The sequence below is a fragment of the Crotalus tigris genome, unplaced genomic scaffold (genome assembly GCF_016545835.1).
Source record: "Crotalus tigris isolate CLP2741 ecotype Arizona unplaced genomic scaffold, ASM1654583v1 scf7180000018301.7375997, whole genome shotgun sequence".
Taxonomy (NCBI): Eukaryota; Metazoa; Chordata; class Lepidosauria; order Squamata; family Viperidae; genus Crotalus; species Crotalus tigris.
This window is the reverse complement of record NW_024096931.1, coordinates 7091073-7104257: the sequence shown is the minus strand read 5'-3', so window position 1 is coordinate 7104257 and position 13185 is coordinate 7091073. Positions and strand designations below refer to the sequence as shown.

General features: G+C 44.0%; 1 protein-coding gene across 4 annotated transcripts in view; it reads right to left on the bottom strand.

Annotated features, from left to right (window-relative positions):
* Positions 1-13185, bottom strand: part of PRR35 (proline rich 35) — a 52335-nt gene that overhangs the window by 25959 nt on the left and 13191 nt on the right. The window contains exons 1-2 of one of the 4 annotated variants that reach the window (XM_039349932.1): positions 4209-5592; positions 27-227 (exon numbers count right to left, since the gene is read on the bottom strand). The exons of 1 other annotated variant lie outside the window; for it this stretch is intronic. The gene's annotated coding sequence lies outside the window, so the exon portion shown is untranslated. Of the gene's footprint in view, positions 1-26; positions 700-4208; positions 5593-13185 lie in introns of those variants that run through there. 2 more of the 4 variants (XM_039349931.1, XM_039349933.1) reach the window with 2 other exon arrangements.

Below are 13185 nucleotides of genomic sequence, written 5' to 3'. Positions count from 1 at the left end.
CTGCCTCTCAACTTGGCAGACCCTACCTTGAAGAAGGGAAAGGTTCACCACCGCTCTTGATCTGGAAAGCTTAAGTGGCATTTTTCCAATGCTTCTCTCTTGGAATGAGAACCTTCTTCGTGTCAAGAAGGGCTGTGTGGAAAGCGATGGTGAAGAGAACTCTATGGTAGCCATCCCACCTTAGGAACCTGTCTGAAGCATGGACAGTTTTCTCCGTCTGTCAGCAGCTGTGAGGAAAGCAACAGCACCTCAGAATAAGCTGTAAACTAGGGATAGGTCCTGCTGCCCTAAAATTGGGCAGATATTTTTAAAGTGCTCTGATGATGTTACCTAGTTTGATCATGAAATGTCTGCAAGAAAACCACCAAGCTCAGAGAGCACCAAAGATCCCACAAGTCAATCCTGAGCTATAAATATTCTTTTCTATCAGATTTTTTTAAAACTTCCAAGTTATGTCTGGAACAAAATAGCATAACAACATGGGCAGAAAATTTCAAATAAGTAAAATATAGGCAGTCCTTGGATTAAGAATGTTTGATTTCAGGATAACCCCCCTAGATATGAATGGGCTACCTATTATTAAAAATGGCGGACAGCTCTATATGGATACCACTTCATGCTTGAGAAAGATTAAAAATGAATGTTTGATTTTTGGATTTGGTGATTAGATCTGTTATGATTAGAGAAAAATGGTGTATTTTTATGATTATGAGATATGGGCATCCCCCCCCTCTCTCTTTCTCTCTCTCTCTCTCTCTCTCTCACACACACACACACATTTGGGCACTTGGCAACCAGCTCATTTTTATGACTGTTTGCCACATCCACATGACCACAATTTTTTGTGTTTTTCTGTCAATTTCCAGTATTTGTTCCTTGTTTCCAGAAAAAAAAAACATCCATTGGGGAAAATGGGTTTGATTAACATGTTCCTCAAACAGTTCATAAAATCAGGTACGATTATGTGGCAACTTGTTTAATAATCATCATGACTTATGACCATATTTCTGGTCATATTCTCTCAGGTGGCTTTCCCACACAAAGGTCCACTTTCAAGCTTAAAATATAACACAGTATCTGACTGCTGCAAATAATTTTGAAGATTCTTTACAGCTTGGAACATCTGTAGAATTTCAAAAACCACCAAAATACTTTCTGAACAACTCAGGAAAATTTCTCCAATAGATACCTTTCTACATATCGCCTGTTCCTCAGTGAAATTGCCTCATAAATCCAATCTCTAAGTCAATTTGAAGGGCCAGGTGAAGGGGGAGATGGAATTTGTTGCAAGTCCAACAATTTCTCAAAGCTTCCTCGAAGACCAACAACCTTCATGGCTGTGAGTGTTATCACTTTCATAATTAAAATAGAAATATACCTAAGCAAAGCAGAAGACTCAGTAAGCTTGGGGAACTCTGAGGATGGCAGAATATTGAAAAACAAAACAAAACCACTAGACTGAAAGACAACTCCCTGGGAGAAAACCTGCGAGTTGCACAGTGAGAAACACATATGCTTAGTGGCGCTGGAATAATAGTTGTCAGCTGCAGGGGAAAACAGAACTTTTGATGTGAAGTGACATGGAATGGACTAACGAGAAGCAGGCCTGGTGTCCTGAACCGAAGGACTTCATTCTAGAACATTGCATCGTGAAATCCATTTATGAGTCATGGACTGTGCCAGTTTTCCTCCTATCTTTTCCATCCCCTTTTGGAAAGTTGCACAAAGTTGGTATCCAGAAAAAAAGAAGATTTTTGAATTACAGAAGGCCATTTTTTTCCCCATTATTTGTAGATTGGTGGAAGTTCAGTGAGAAACTAAAGTCCCAGTTCTTGAATACCTTCAAGAATCTGAGTGTGATTCCAGATGAAAGCTTCCTCATGCTATCCCTCAAGAGACATGGCTCAGCTACTGCCTTGGGTGTCCTGGGAGATCTTCTACTGAAAGACTGCAATGCTTGAATGATCTATCAAGTTCCATAAATAGAGCAGATCTACTGCATAACAAAGACCTCATCTGGAAACAAGCTGGAAAACAAGCAGAGTATCTAGTCAAGCCACTCATATCCATCCAGGTACCTTCTAGATTGAAGGCCACAAATGGAACGTGTGGGATAACCATCTTCTCTACAATCATTCTCTTTCTCCTGAACACCCTTCTGGAGAGATGGCCTTTTAGATACACGGCCATGAAGACAATAAGGATCTCTACAGAGGTCCAAAGAAGGACCTTATTCTAGATGTGATGAACTACAGGTTTCATAAGACCCTAACGAATATCCAGAAGCTTGGAATCTAGACAAGATCCTGGAGAAACAACATGAAGCTCCTACACAGCATTGCTTAATGGATGGATATTAGTGTGACACAGACCAATTTAGGAGCAACTATGGAATGAAAGATCCTTTTAATTGGTTGATGTTCCTGATGCAGATGGAAATAATGTACATGACTTAGCATGGAGAACATGAGGTGAAGACGTCTCCTGAGACCTGAATGCTGCCTTTCCAAAGAGAAAAGGCCACTTCAGGCCCATAATTTATTCTCCTCACCTGTCAATGGCTCCATTTCCATATCACAATTCCACCACCCGCGATTTCATACCTCGGTGATGGCATGAAGAACCATGCCTCCCTCCGCCTCCCGTAGAGATGTACGCAAACAAAACACACCAAGGTGCTCATGCTTTCTTCGAGCCTGGAGGCTGCTTGGAGGAGGGGAGGGGGAGGGGGAGGGAAAGGCAAAACGGCGAGCTTGCCATTTTCTCCCCGGGTCTACCGAGAGGTGTCTGTAGGGCTCATCTCACAGAATGTCAGAATGCATGTGCTCCATGAAATGGCCTTTCAGAACTCATCTCCCCGGCTGTCACATCGGACGCTGCAAATGGGGACTGACAGCTGTCTCCGCGCACACCATCCATCTGTAGCAAATGTGTCAGCTAGCTGCACGTTCCCAAAGAAACCGTTATGTAGCTTGGGAAGGAGAGGCCGAGACAATCAAATGGAAGCAAGATAGATTTTGGGCAGGTTGGATCATGATTAGTTGGTCATTCCCTTCGGAGTGCCTTCAGTGTCCATCAAAGTTGTCCTACAGTGGTCTACCACAGTGATGGCGAACCTTTTAGAGACTGAGTGCCCAAAAATGGCCCCGCCCCCACTCCACCCCCTGCCCCGCCCCTGCCCCACCCCCATCCCCTGCCCCACCTGCCTGCAGGGCCACTCACCGTCTCCAAGGCCCGCCGCAGATCGCCCAGGCAGCCCAGCAGCGCTATGGCGGCCACACCCTCTGCCCACGCCCTGCAGCATCAACTGCATGATGGGGTGTGAGGGCAGAGTCTTGTCTACACTGCCTGGCTGCCATGTCCTTGGCTGTGCTGCTCTGTGTGGGCCACGCTCAGGGCGACTCTCCTTCAGGGTGGCTGCTGGAGAGGAGGGGGTCAGGGGGGGAGGCGAGGCTGGGGCAATGGCAGATGTGCCCACAGAGAGGGCTCCGAGTACTGCCTCTGGCACCCGTGCCATAGGTTCGCCACCACTGGTCTACCAGTTACATATTATAAGCAATCCATCCTATAGCCTCAAACCTATGGAAACAAGTTAGCTTTCACAGCTTCGTACCACACAAAAGAGCAAAGGCTACAACTTCAAGAGGTCCTAACCAGGATGGCCAATAGAAAGACAGCGGTAGTAAAGTTTCTCAACTGACCATCTTTGAAACTGCCTTCATAGATCTCCTTCCCTGCAGTTTGGATAGTTTCCTGGGTCTTTCTGAACAAAAAAAGTATACAGGTAATCCTCAACATGGGATCACATTTGAGATCAGAATTTCCATTGGCAAGCAAAATGGTTGTTCACTGAGTTGTATCTGAATTTATGGACCTTTTTGCTATAGTTGCTAACTGAATCACTCCAGTTGTTAAGTAAATCAAACAGTCCTTAAGTGAATCTGGCTTCCCCCATTGGCTTTGCTTTTTGGAAGCTGACCTGGAAGGTTGTGAATGGTGAACACATGACCCCAGGACGCTGCAACTGTCACAAGTACATGCCAGTTGCCAAGAGCCTGAATTTTGATCGCATGACCATGGGGATGCTGTGATAGTCATAAGGGTCAGTTTTTTCAGTGCTGTTGTAAGTTTGAATGGTCATTAAACAAACAGTTGTAAGTTGAGGACTAGCTATAGTGGGCTAAAGTAACTAGATTGGTTTGTCTTACATTTTCAGTTTCTCCATCTTAATTTGTCTGCTTCCCTCATTCTTCACATTATTGATTGCTGAGTTCCTCTGGAATTGAAGATAAAAAGCCAAGTTGAGTGCACCAAGCAGATACAATTAATCTTCTCAACTATTGGAGGAAGCCATCCTGGGATCTCAGCAGCTTCATCTCCAAAGAGGTGGACTTAGAACAGAAGATACTCAGCTCATCTTCTGATAGAACTGGATGAAGGTCATGACCTACACAACCCAACTTCCCTGCTTATGTCTTTTTGATGTGTTCGGACTTCAACTCACCAACACAACCACTGATGACTCCCAATGGCCTGTGTTGTATCACCTGTGTTATATCATCAATATACCATAATAACCTTTGAGGTTCTTAAGACATTGGTTTTGTCCTATGAAAAGAACTGAGGGCAGATATAGAATTATTTGATGCTAGGAACCCACCACATCCAGGGATGCTACCAGATATTGCACAACTGTCCCACCATATTCACTGAACGCTACAAAGATCCAATATTTATTTCACACCTTTTCCATCTCCTCTGCTGCCTTTGTTTCTTTAGTGGCAGGGGAGGGGGGAGTTAAGAGAGAGAGAGAAAAAATGACGTAGATTCCCATATCTTTTCACTGGTCTTGTTAGGCATGATAGATCTGGAAGTACTTTAACTATCATCCTAAACTAACCTAAAATCACATGGTTGATGGGATGGAGTGAGAAACAGGGACATAACAGTGTGAAGATTACTGAGATATCAAAGTATAAGTTTCCCATTTAAATAACTATCGAAGTAAGCTGCTAGTTCAAATTAAAAAAGCAAACACGTTGCCTCAGTTACTCATCATAACCCAACAACAGCATGTAGAAATTCAAAACTTAAGAGCATCATGGGAACAATTTGTTGAAGAGGAAGAAGGATCATGACTTAGTGGTAGAAGATTTATTTAAAGACCCTGGCTTAATTTAAACTGAAAGAACCAGATTTGGGGGTGCAAATGGCTCTCTTTAAGCTTTGGATAAAGGATAATTTTCTTTCGAAAGATGGCTGGATTAGGAAATACATTTATGGTTGACTTAATTTGAATTGAACGATGGTGATCATGATAATCCCGCAACTTTTTTCTTCTTCTAATTCTGCCCTTCTTTTGTTTTTAAAATAAAGAATTTGAAAGGGGCCTGGGGGTTTTCCAGGGGTCGGTCTACATCATCGGATCTACAGATAAGTATTGCTGATTTAGAAATCATGGATCCAGCAGAGTCAATGTTTTGTTTTATTGTAAAGCAATGTCCTCTGATCAAAACCCCAGAGATCCATCTCCAGTCAAGGAAAGGAAGAACTGAGCTAAATAAATCTGTTGTTGGACGATAGACTTAGCCAAAAATAGATTTGGGGGGGGGGGGAAAGCTGCTTTTAGTAGGCAGTGATGTGAATTAAAATCTACCTGTGTTGCTCAACATTGTTGCCTGCCACAAAACTTGAATTCCATCACCCCAATTAAATCTTGTGACTCCAACGTGTTCATATGATTAATTAAAAGTAGTTGAAGCCAAAACTGCAAGGCAGAGCTTGTTGTTACATCACAAAAATACCATGTATGAGCTCCGTCTCTTAGTCTACCTGTTTGAAGTCTAAGAGAATTGGAATAAATCCAGAAAACCTGATGGACGCCAATTAGAGTGCAGAATAACAAGGTCTTCTTTAAAGGTCTTCTAGTTCAACCTCCGGCTTGAGCAGGAGACTTTATACCACAGGTCAGCAACCTGCGGCTCCGGAGCCGCATGCGGCTCTTTGAGCCTCCCCTTTGGCTCCCAGCCTCCTCTGCCTTTGCACAGAGAGACAGAGACAAAGAGAGGCAATTGTGCTTCCCTGCTTCTCTCTCTCTCTCTCTCTCTCTCTCTCTCTCTCTGTGTGTGTGTGTGTCTGTGTGTGTATGTGTAAAAGAGAGTGCACTCACAGTGTTCTCCAAGGAGCTGAAAAGCTTATTGGGCGGAGCTCCTCCCTTTGCTGCGTTTCTGCAGGAAGCAGGAAGGGCAAGAGAGAGCTAGCTAGCCCAGCTAGGCTGACTCAGGAATTCTGGGAGTTGAAGTCCATGAGTCATAAAAGAGACGAGGTTGCCTACCCCTGAGCTTGTTGGACAACAGCTTGAAGCTTGCCAGGTGAGCAGCAGATAGGAGAGGGGGAGAGAGAGAGAGAGGAAAGAAAGAGAGAGAAAGAAAGTGGGGGAAGAGGAGTGGCAGACCAAGGGCAGATAGAGAGGGAGGGAAAGAGAGAGACAGAGAGAGACCCTTTTGACATCTAAAATGAAGATAACACTGCATATATTATTTTTTTACGTGTGTGTGTGTATACACACACACACACACACACACATATATACACACACACACACACACACACCTATAATAAAGGTAAAAAAGGATATATGCAGTGTTATCTTCATTTTAGATATCAAAAGGGTTTTGCGGCTCCCGGTGTTTTGTTTTTGGTGGGAAACGGGTCCAAGTGGCTCTTTGAGTGTTTTGCGTTGCCTATCCCTGCTTTATACTATTCCGGATAAATGGCTGTCCAGTCTCTTCTTGAAAACCTCCAGTGATGGAGCACCCACGACTTCTGGAGGCAAGCCATTCCACTGATTCATTGTTCTCACCGTCAGGAAATTTCTCCTTAGTTCTAGACTGGATTTCTATTTAATGATCTTCCACCTGTTATTTCTTGTCCCGTCCCATGGTGCTTTGGCAAATAGATCAGTCCCTTCTTCTCTGTGACTGCTCCCCAAGTACTGGAAAACAGCTATCATGTCACCCACAACTTTGGAAGACAAGCCGTTCCATTGATTAATTGTTCTCACCGTCAGAAAATTTCTCCTTAGTTCTTGGTTGGTTCTCTCCTTTATTGGTTTCCATCCGCTGCTTCTTGTTCAGCTTTCTGGTGCTTTGGAAAATAGGTTCGTGACAACCCCTCAACCTGCAATTGTTCTTGCAAATCAACATAAAGATCAAACCTCTTACAAAACAATAGGGGAAATGATGCCCATAAAGATTGTAGCTTGTTGAGAAACACGTGAAATCTGCTATCTGAATAAATCCTTTGCCTGCCTGTCAAGAACAAGTTGTTCAGGTGTTGTGACAGCAGGTTGCCTACTGCAAGCCCAAACGTGAAGCTAAAACTTTGAAATGTTGGGTACATCATGCCAAGGTAAGAGTCAATAGAGACGATCCCAATGCTTAGAAAAATCAAATGGAAAAAGAGACGGAGAGAAAAGATGGTTAGATACCACCACTGATGACCCAGGTCTGAGCCTATAACACTGTAAAGGAACAGTCATACAAACCTGATGAAACAATGGCCATCAAAAGTTTGGAATTAGCGAACAATGCCAAGAATAAATAAAACAGAGCCTAAAATGACAACGCCTTTGTATCTCACCAACAGTCCAAAGAACAAACAAGCTTGAGCTCTGTAAGAGCATAGAGTGTGCTTGTTGGGTATCAAAGACAATTGCATAGCAACGTAAACAAGAATAGGACACACGACTCTAAGGTGTCATGTCCTATTCTCAAATCTTAGGTCCCTGGTTCCAGAACACAGCTTCAGATGCTTCGGATCAGAGGTCCCCAACCTTTTGGGCACCAGGGACCGGTGCCATGGAGAAAAGTTTTTCTGCAGACCAGAGAGGGTGTGGTTTTGAATACCACCTGCATCCCGAGGATGGAGCTTTGCTTGTTTGTGCAGCCTGCTTACTGGCATGCTGGCTGGGGAATTCTGGGAGCTGACATCCAGTCATCTTAAAATTGCCACACTTGAGAAACACTGCTTTAATTAAACGGATCTCTTTTGCAGAACACCGGTTCAAATCCTTTCCCCACGTGCCACATGCTGGGGAGCGTAACGTGCGCTGGAAGAAAACTTTTGCACATTGAGAAAAAGATGCAAAGTTAGGCAGGGCCTTGCCTGGTGCGACATGTGGCTCAAACTGGCCCCGTGGTCCCAGCCACCCTCAGCCACCTCGGGCATAACTGTATCCAGAACAGCAGCCTCTGTCTGCATGCTTGGACTGACTTAACGTGGCACGGAACAGCTGTTCCGTGAAAAGCAATTTCCTGCAGCGGGGAAACTGAAGTCGAAAGGAACCGGCTGCAGCTGTTTGGTGGAGAATTAGCTCCGTGCGGGTTAAGCCTTCACTGCCAGTTAAACCTGCAGGTTGTGGGAAAAAAGGGCAACGCTGTCAGGCCCGATGAACGGTCTGAATTCTGACAACCTTTCTTTTTTCTATCCGAACGGGAAACAGGTTGGTAGGGAAGGGAGGGCAGGAGAGGATAAGCAAGAGGGAGAAAGAAGACGGCAAAATTTGGGTCTGTCTCTTTGGCCTGGGCATCTCCCCCCCTTGGGAGCAATGGTCTGCATGCTTTCAGTTCAAGCAGAAACTCAAAAAGAAATGGATTCACATTTCAAATCTGAAGCTCATTCAAAAACAACAACACCGGGGCATTTACCAAAGAGTGATCCAGCCTAGAACTAAGAAGAGGTTTCCTGACAGTATGGACAATTAATCAGTGAAACTTCAGAAGAGACAAGATAGGCATTTGTCTGGGATGCCATAAGGTCTCTAGGGGGTTGGACTAGAAGACCTCCAAGGTCCCTTCCAGCTCTCTTATATTCTTTTATTCTGTTAAAGCCAAATTTCTCCCAGATAATGTATCTTTAGAATGGGAGGTTGACCTTGGCTTGCTAAAATTATAGTAAGAGAGGAGAGAGAGACAGAGAGAGAGAGACAGAGAGAGAGAGAGAAAAGAAGAAGAAGAAGAAGAAGAAGAAGAAGAAGAAGAAGAAGAAGAAGAAGAAGAAGAAGAAGAAGAAGAAGAAGAAGAAGAAGAAGAAGAAGAAGAAGAGAGGGAGGGAGGACATGGCAAGTGTTGTAAATAGATACTCCTTGCCAATTGCCCGAATTCTGATCACGTGACCATGGGGATGCTGCAATGGTTCTAGCTACAAGGACTGGTAAGTCACTTCTTTTCAGTGTTGTTGTAACTCTGAATAGTCACTAAAAATGGTTGCAAGTCAAAGACTATCTTTGTTAAATTATTCTGTCTCAGAGCAATTGTAGCATGACCAATACAAGGAAATGAAAAATAATTTAATACTCATAACAACATAATTGGTTGCACCAAATGTAACAAAACTCACTCAAATGCCCCCAGCAACACTCGCATTTGTAGGTCACGGGTGGGGGACTCTTATTCATGGGATACAAGCTACGATTCTTCCCATCTTACCTCTAACTGGCTTTCTCTGTTTTTCAGGCTGAATTTTCCCGGGAGAAGAGATCTAGTAGATCCCTAAACCCTGAGCCACATAGGTGAATTGCTTGCCCCTTGCATTGCACTCAGAAGCAAATGGGAGGCCAACTCAGATCCTTCAGAAGAAATGCCACACAGACTGACCAGGAAGCAAATCGACGGTTGCATTTTGCACAACTGAACTTTCAGGGTGTTCTTCAAGATTTAGGAAGACTTAACATAATTTACTTTAAAGCAGGGGTGTCCAACCCTGGCAACTTTAAGACCTGTGGACTTCAGCTCCCAGAATTCCTCAGCCAGCTAAGAAGTTGGGAGTTGAAGTCCACAACTCTTAACATTACCAAGGTTGAACACCTCTGCTTTGAAGTAAATTATAGTGACAAAAGATGTTGTGCTCTCCAATGGGTCATTAGAAAAGATCTAGATTAGGGATCCCCAACTCCTTGTCCGTGGACTGGTACTGGGCTGCGGTATGCCAGCAACTGGTCCACACAAACAAGCAAAGCCCCATTGGCAGGATGCAGGCAGCACACACAACCACGCACCCTCCGGTCCGTGGGAAAACCTCTCTCCACGGAACCAGTCCCTGGTGCCCAAAAGGTTGGGGAACTCTGATCTAGATGTCTTCCTGTTGTGTGGAGGGAGCACGCCCTGCCCTCCACTACAGCCCTCCCAGTAGGCACAGTTCTTCTACTTTACAGTTTGAGGGAAGTCCAAGAACTCTTTAGAGACAGACCAAACATGGGTGCTTTAAAGCCTTGCCATCAATTCAACAGAGTGACCTTCTCTGTGTGGTGTAACGAGATTTTGGGTCAAGTTGGAGAAGAATTTTTGGTATTTGGAAAAGTCATCCCTCTTCCAAGAGCAAAATGGAAGAACTTCTGAAACAGACTAGCTGAGAAGAAGGTGGATAACTTCTCTGGTCTGTGTGAAGAATATCAAATCAATTCTCTCTCTTTTGACACAAGGATGCCCTGAACATCTAAGATCATGGATCTACCGACATGGCTATCTTCACAAAAAAAAAAACCCTTTACCATATCACACCAGCCAAGACACTACAATATCCAAGCTTCACTATGTTTTCGTCTTGTGACATTATGTACACTTTAACCTGATGTGTAAATCCAGCCCATCTGATTAGAGTATGGCTGAAACTAATGCGCAGCCTCAGAAAATGGAATCCTTCAGAACCAGATTATTTAAAACATGTATTCATTTAACACATGGACATGGCCTATGTTATCTGTGTTAGGGTGATGAGAATCAAGCTATGAATGCATCGTATTGTAGGCCTCTGTTTTTTTCCTGTTCTGCTTCCAAAGCCAGCACGCTGTTTTTCAGACTTACTAGATGTCACTGTAAGTGATAAGCAATCAAGTGATAAGCAAGACACTGAAAACTTGAGGGTCCATCTGAACCCTGCAGCCATTCAGTCTTGTGGGCAGCAAGGACGCAAAGAATTGGTTATTTGTGACTTCCCCTAGAACCTTGCCACAGGCAGTTTCTGCTGTCAGTGATTGTAAACACCGTTTTTATTTAATTTGTCCAAGTCCAAGCTTTGCACAGAATAGCTCCCTAATGCAGTGTTTCTCAACCTTGGCAAAGTAGGTGGACTTCAACACCCAGAATTCCCCAGCTAACCAGTTGGTTAAGCCGGCCGGCTGGGGAACCCATCTTAAAGTTGCCACGGTTGAGAAACTCTGCCCTAATGTGTCAGAATAGCCAACATTAAGCAGCGAAGGCAGGTTGCGAAGTTGAAAAGCGAGATTATCAAAATTTGAAGAAATTACAACGATAGCCGAAAGGGGAAATTGATTACTACTTAACCGATATTGGTCTCCCATTTAGTCAGACAACTGACAGATCAACAGGCAGGAATCTTCAATAGCTTCTTCAGGCATAGTAAATGCTTGCATGAGTGGAAACGACTGGAGTAAAATGGCTATAAAGGAAAACCTTTGGTAACCATCAGAATAGACGAGAAAGAACTGGAGAAGATCATAAAATGCAAAGACCTAAAACAGAAATAGAAAGACTGTGGCAAAGGCAAGCAAGGGTAGTACCAATAGTAATAGGCACCTTGGGTGCAATCCGAAAACAACTGGAGCACCACTTGAACACCATCATTGGCATTGACGAATTCGCCATTAGTCAATTGCAAAAGGCAGCCTTACTAGGAACTGCTTCCATCCTGCGACAATATCTGTAATACCATGAAACATCCACATCTGCCTATCCCAGGTCCTTGGGAAGGATTCGATAGGTAGACAAAAATGCCAAATCAAGTCTCAACATCTGGCTGATTAATTGTTCTAACTATCAGGAAGTTTCTCCTGTGGGGTTCTTGGTGCTCACTGAACTTGGTGGTTTTCTTGCAGACATTTCATTACCAAACTAGGTAACATCATCAGTGCTAGAAGGGAGTGGGGTTTGCTTTTATTTTTATATACTACTGACTTGCCCTATCAGTGGAAGTGTTCTTGGTAGTTCCTTGATTGTTTACTGTAACCTTGTTCATCTGTGTTGGTAGTTCCTCGATTGGGGTATGTTTATTTGATTATTTGTCCAGTGTTAATCTTGATGTTAGTCTCTACTTAAATGAGTGTTGATTACTGGTTAGGAGGTGTTTGGTCCTTTTGTTTCTTTGGGGCTTTTTGATTGTCTCTCTTGAGTGGCATGTAGATGTCATTTATCTCTGTGTGCCTGTTGATGGCTGATTTGTCAGTGCCAGGCACTCAGAACTTCTCTGGCGTTTTTGGGCATGGCTTGATTTAGGATACTTAGTTGAAAGGTCTACTGGATCAGACATGCTTTTGGAAATCTGTGCATAGTCACACTTGTTCTCTGTAGAAAAAAAATTCTGACATCAAGCTTGCCTCTGCCTTGCCTTCATGGGCCCATCCCTACTCTTTCCACGGCATAGTTTACGGCATTAGGAAACTTCCCAGAAGTAAAGCAAGGGTAGTTTCTGGAGAGGCTACAGATGTAGAGCTGAAATTTCCTCACTTGTCCTTCTAATCAACGGAAGGTTTAGGCCTGACCACATCCATCATGGCAGCCATGTTGAGAGTGGGCAGCCATTGAAAAGAGCACCTTCAACAGTTCTGCCATGGCTTTTACCAGTGATGAAGTTGACTTCAAGTCCAGGTCTAATTTTGGCATGGAAGATCTGCCTGAAAGACTCTTTTTTGTCCTCACCATGAAAACAACAACCCCTTCCCCCCGCCTCAGTGGGGCATCTTTAAGGATGCCTTCACAGCAAATCACCTTCACTTCGGTGCAGCTTCAAGATCTTCCCCTTCATGATGTGTCTGGTAGATGTGTGTGAGGGTTTTGTGTGTGTGTGTGTGTGTGTGTGTGTGTGTGTGTGTGTGTGTGTGTGAGAGAGAGAGAGAGAGAGAGAGAGAGAGAGAGAGAGAGAGAGAGAGATGCTGTTAAAATGGCGGAAAAGTCTCAAGCAATCTTTTCTGTGGCTTGTTTGTTACTGAAGAGCCCCAGGCAAGTCTCTGGTCCATAAGACCTGGAGAAGCAGCTGGGGAGGATGAGTCCCACCAAACCAAATCGGAGGGGGGGAAGCGGAAATGTGGGAAGGGGAGTTGTTGAGAAGAGCCAGAGGTAGTAAAGATGGCAAAGATGTAGTTATGGAAAGCAGCATACAGGTGTTCCTTGA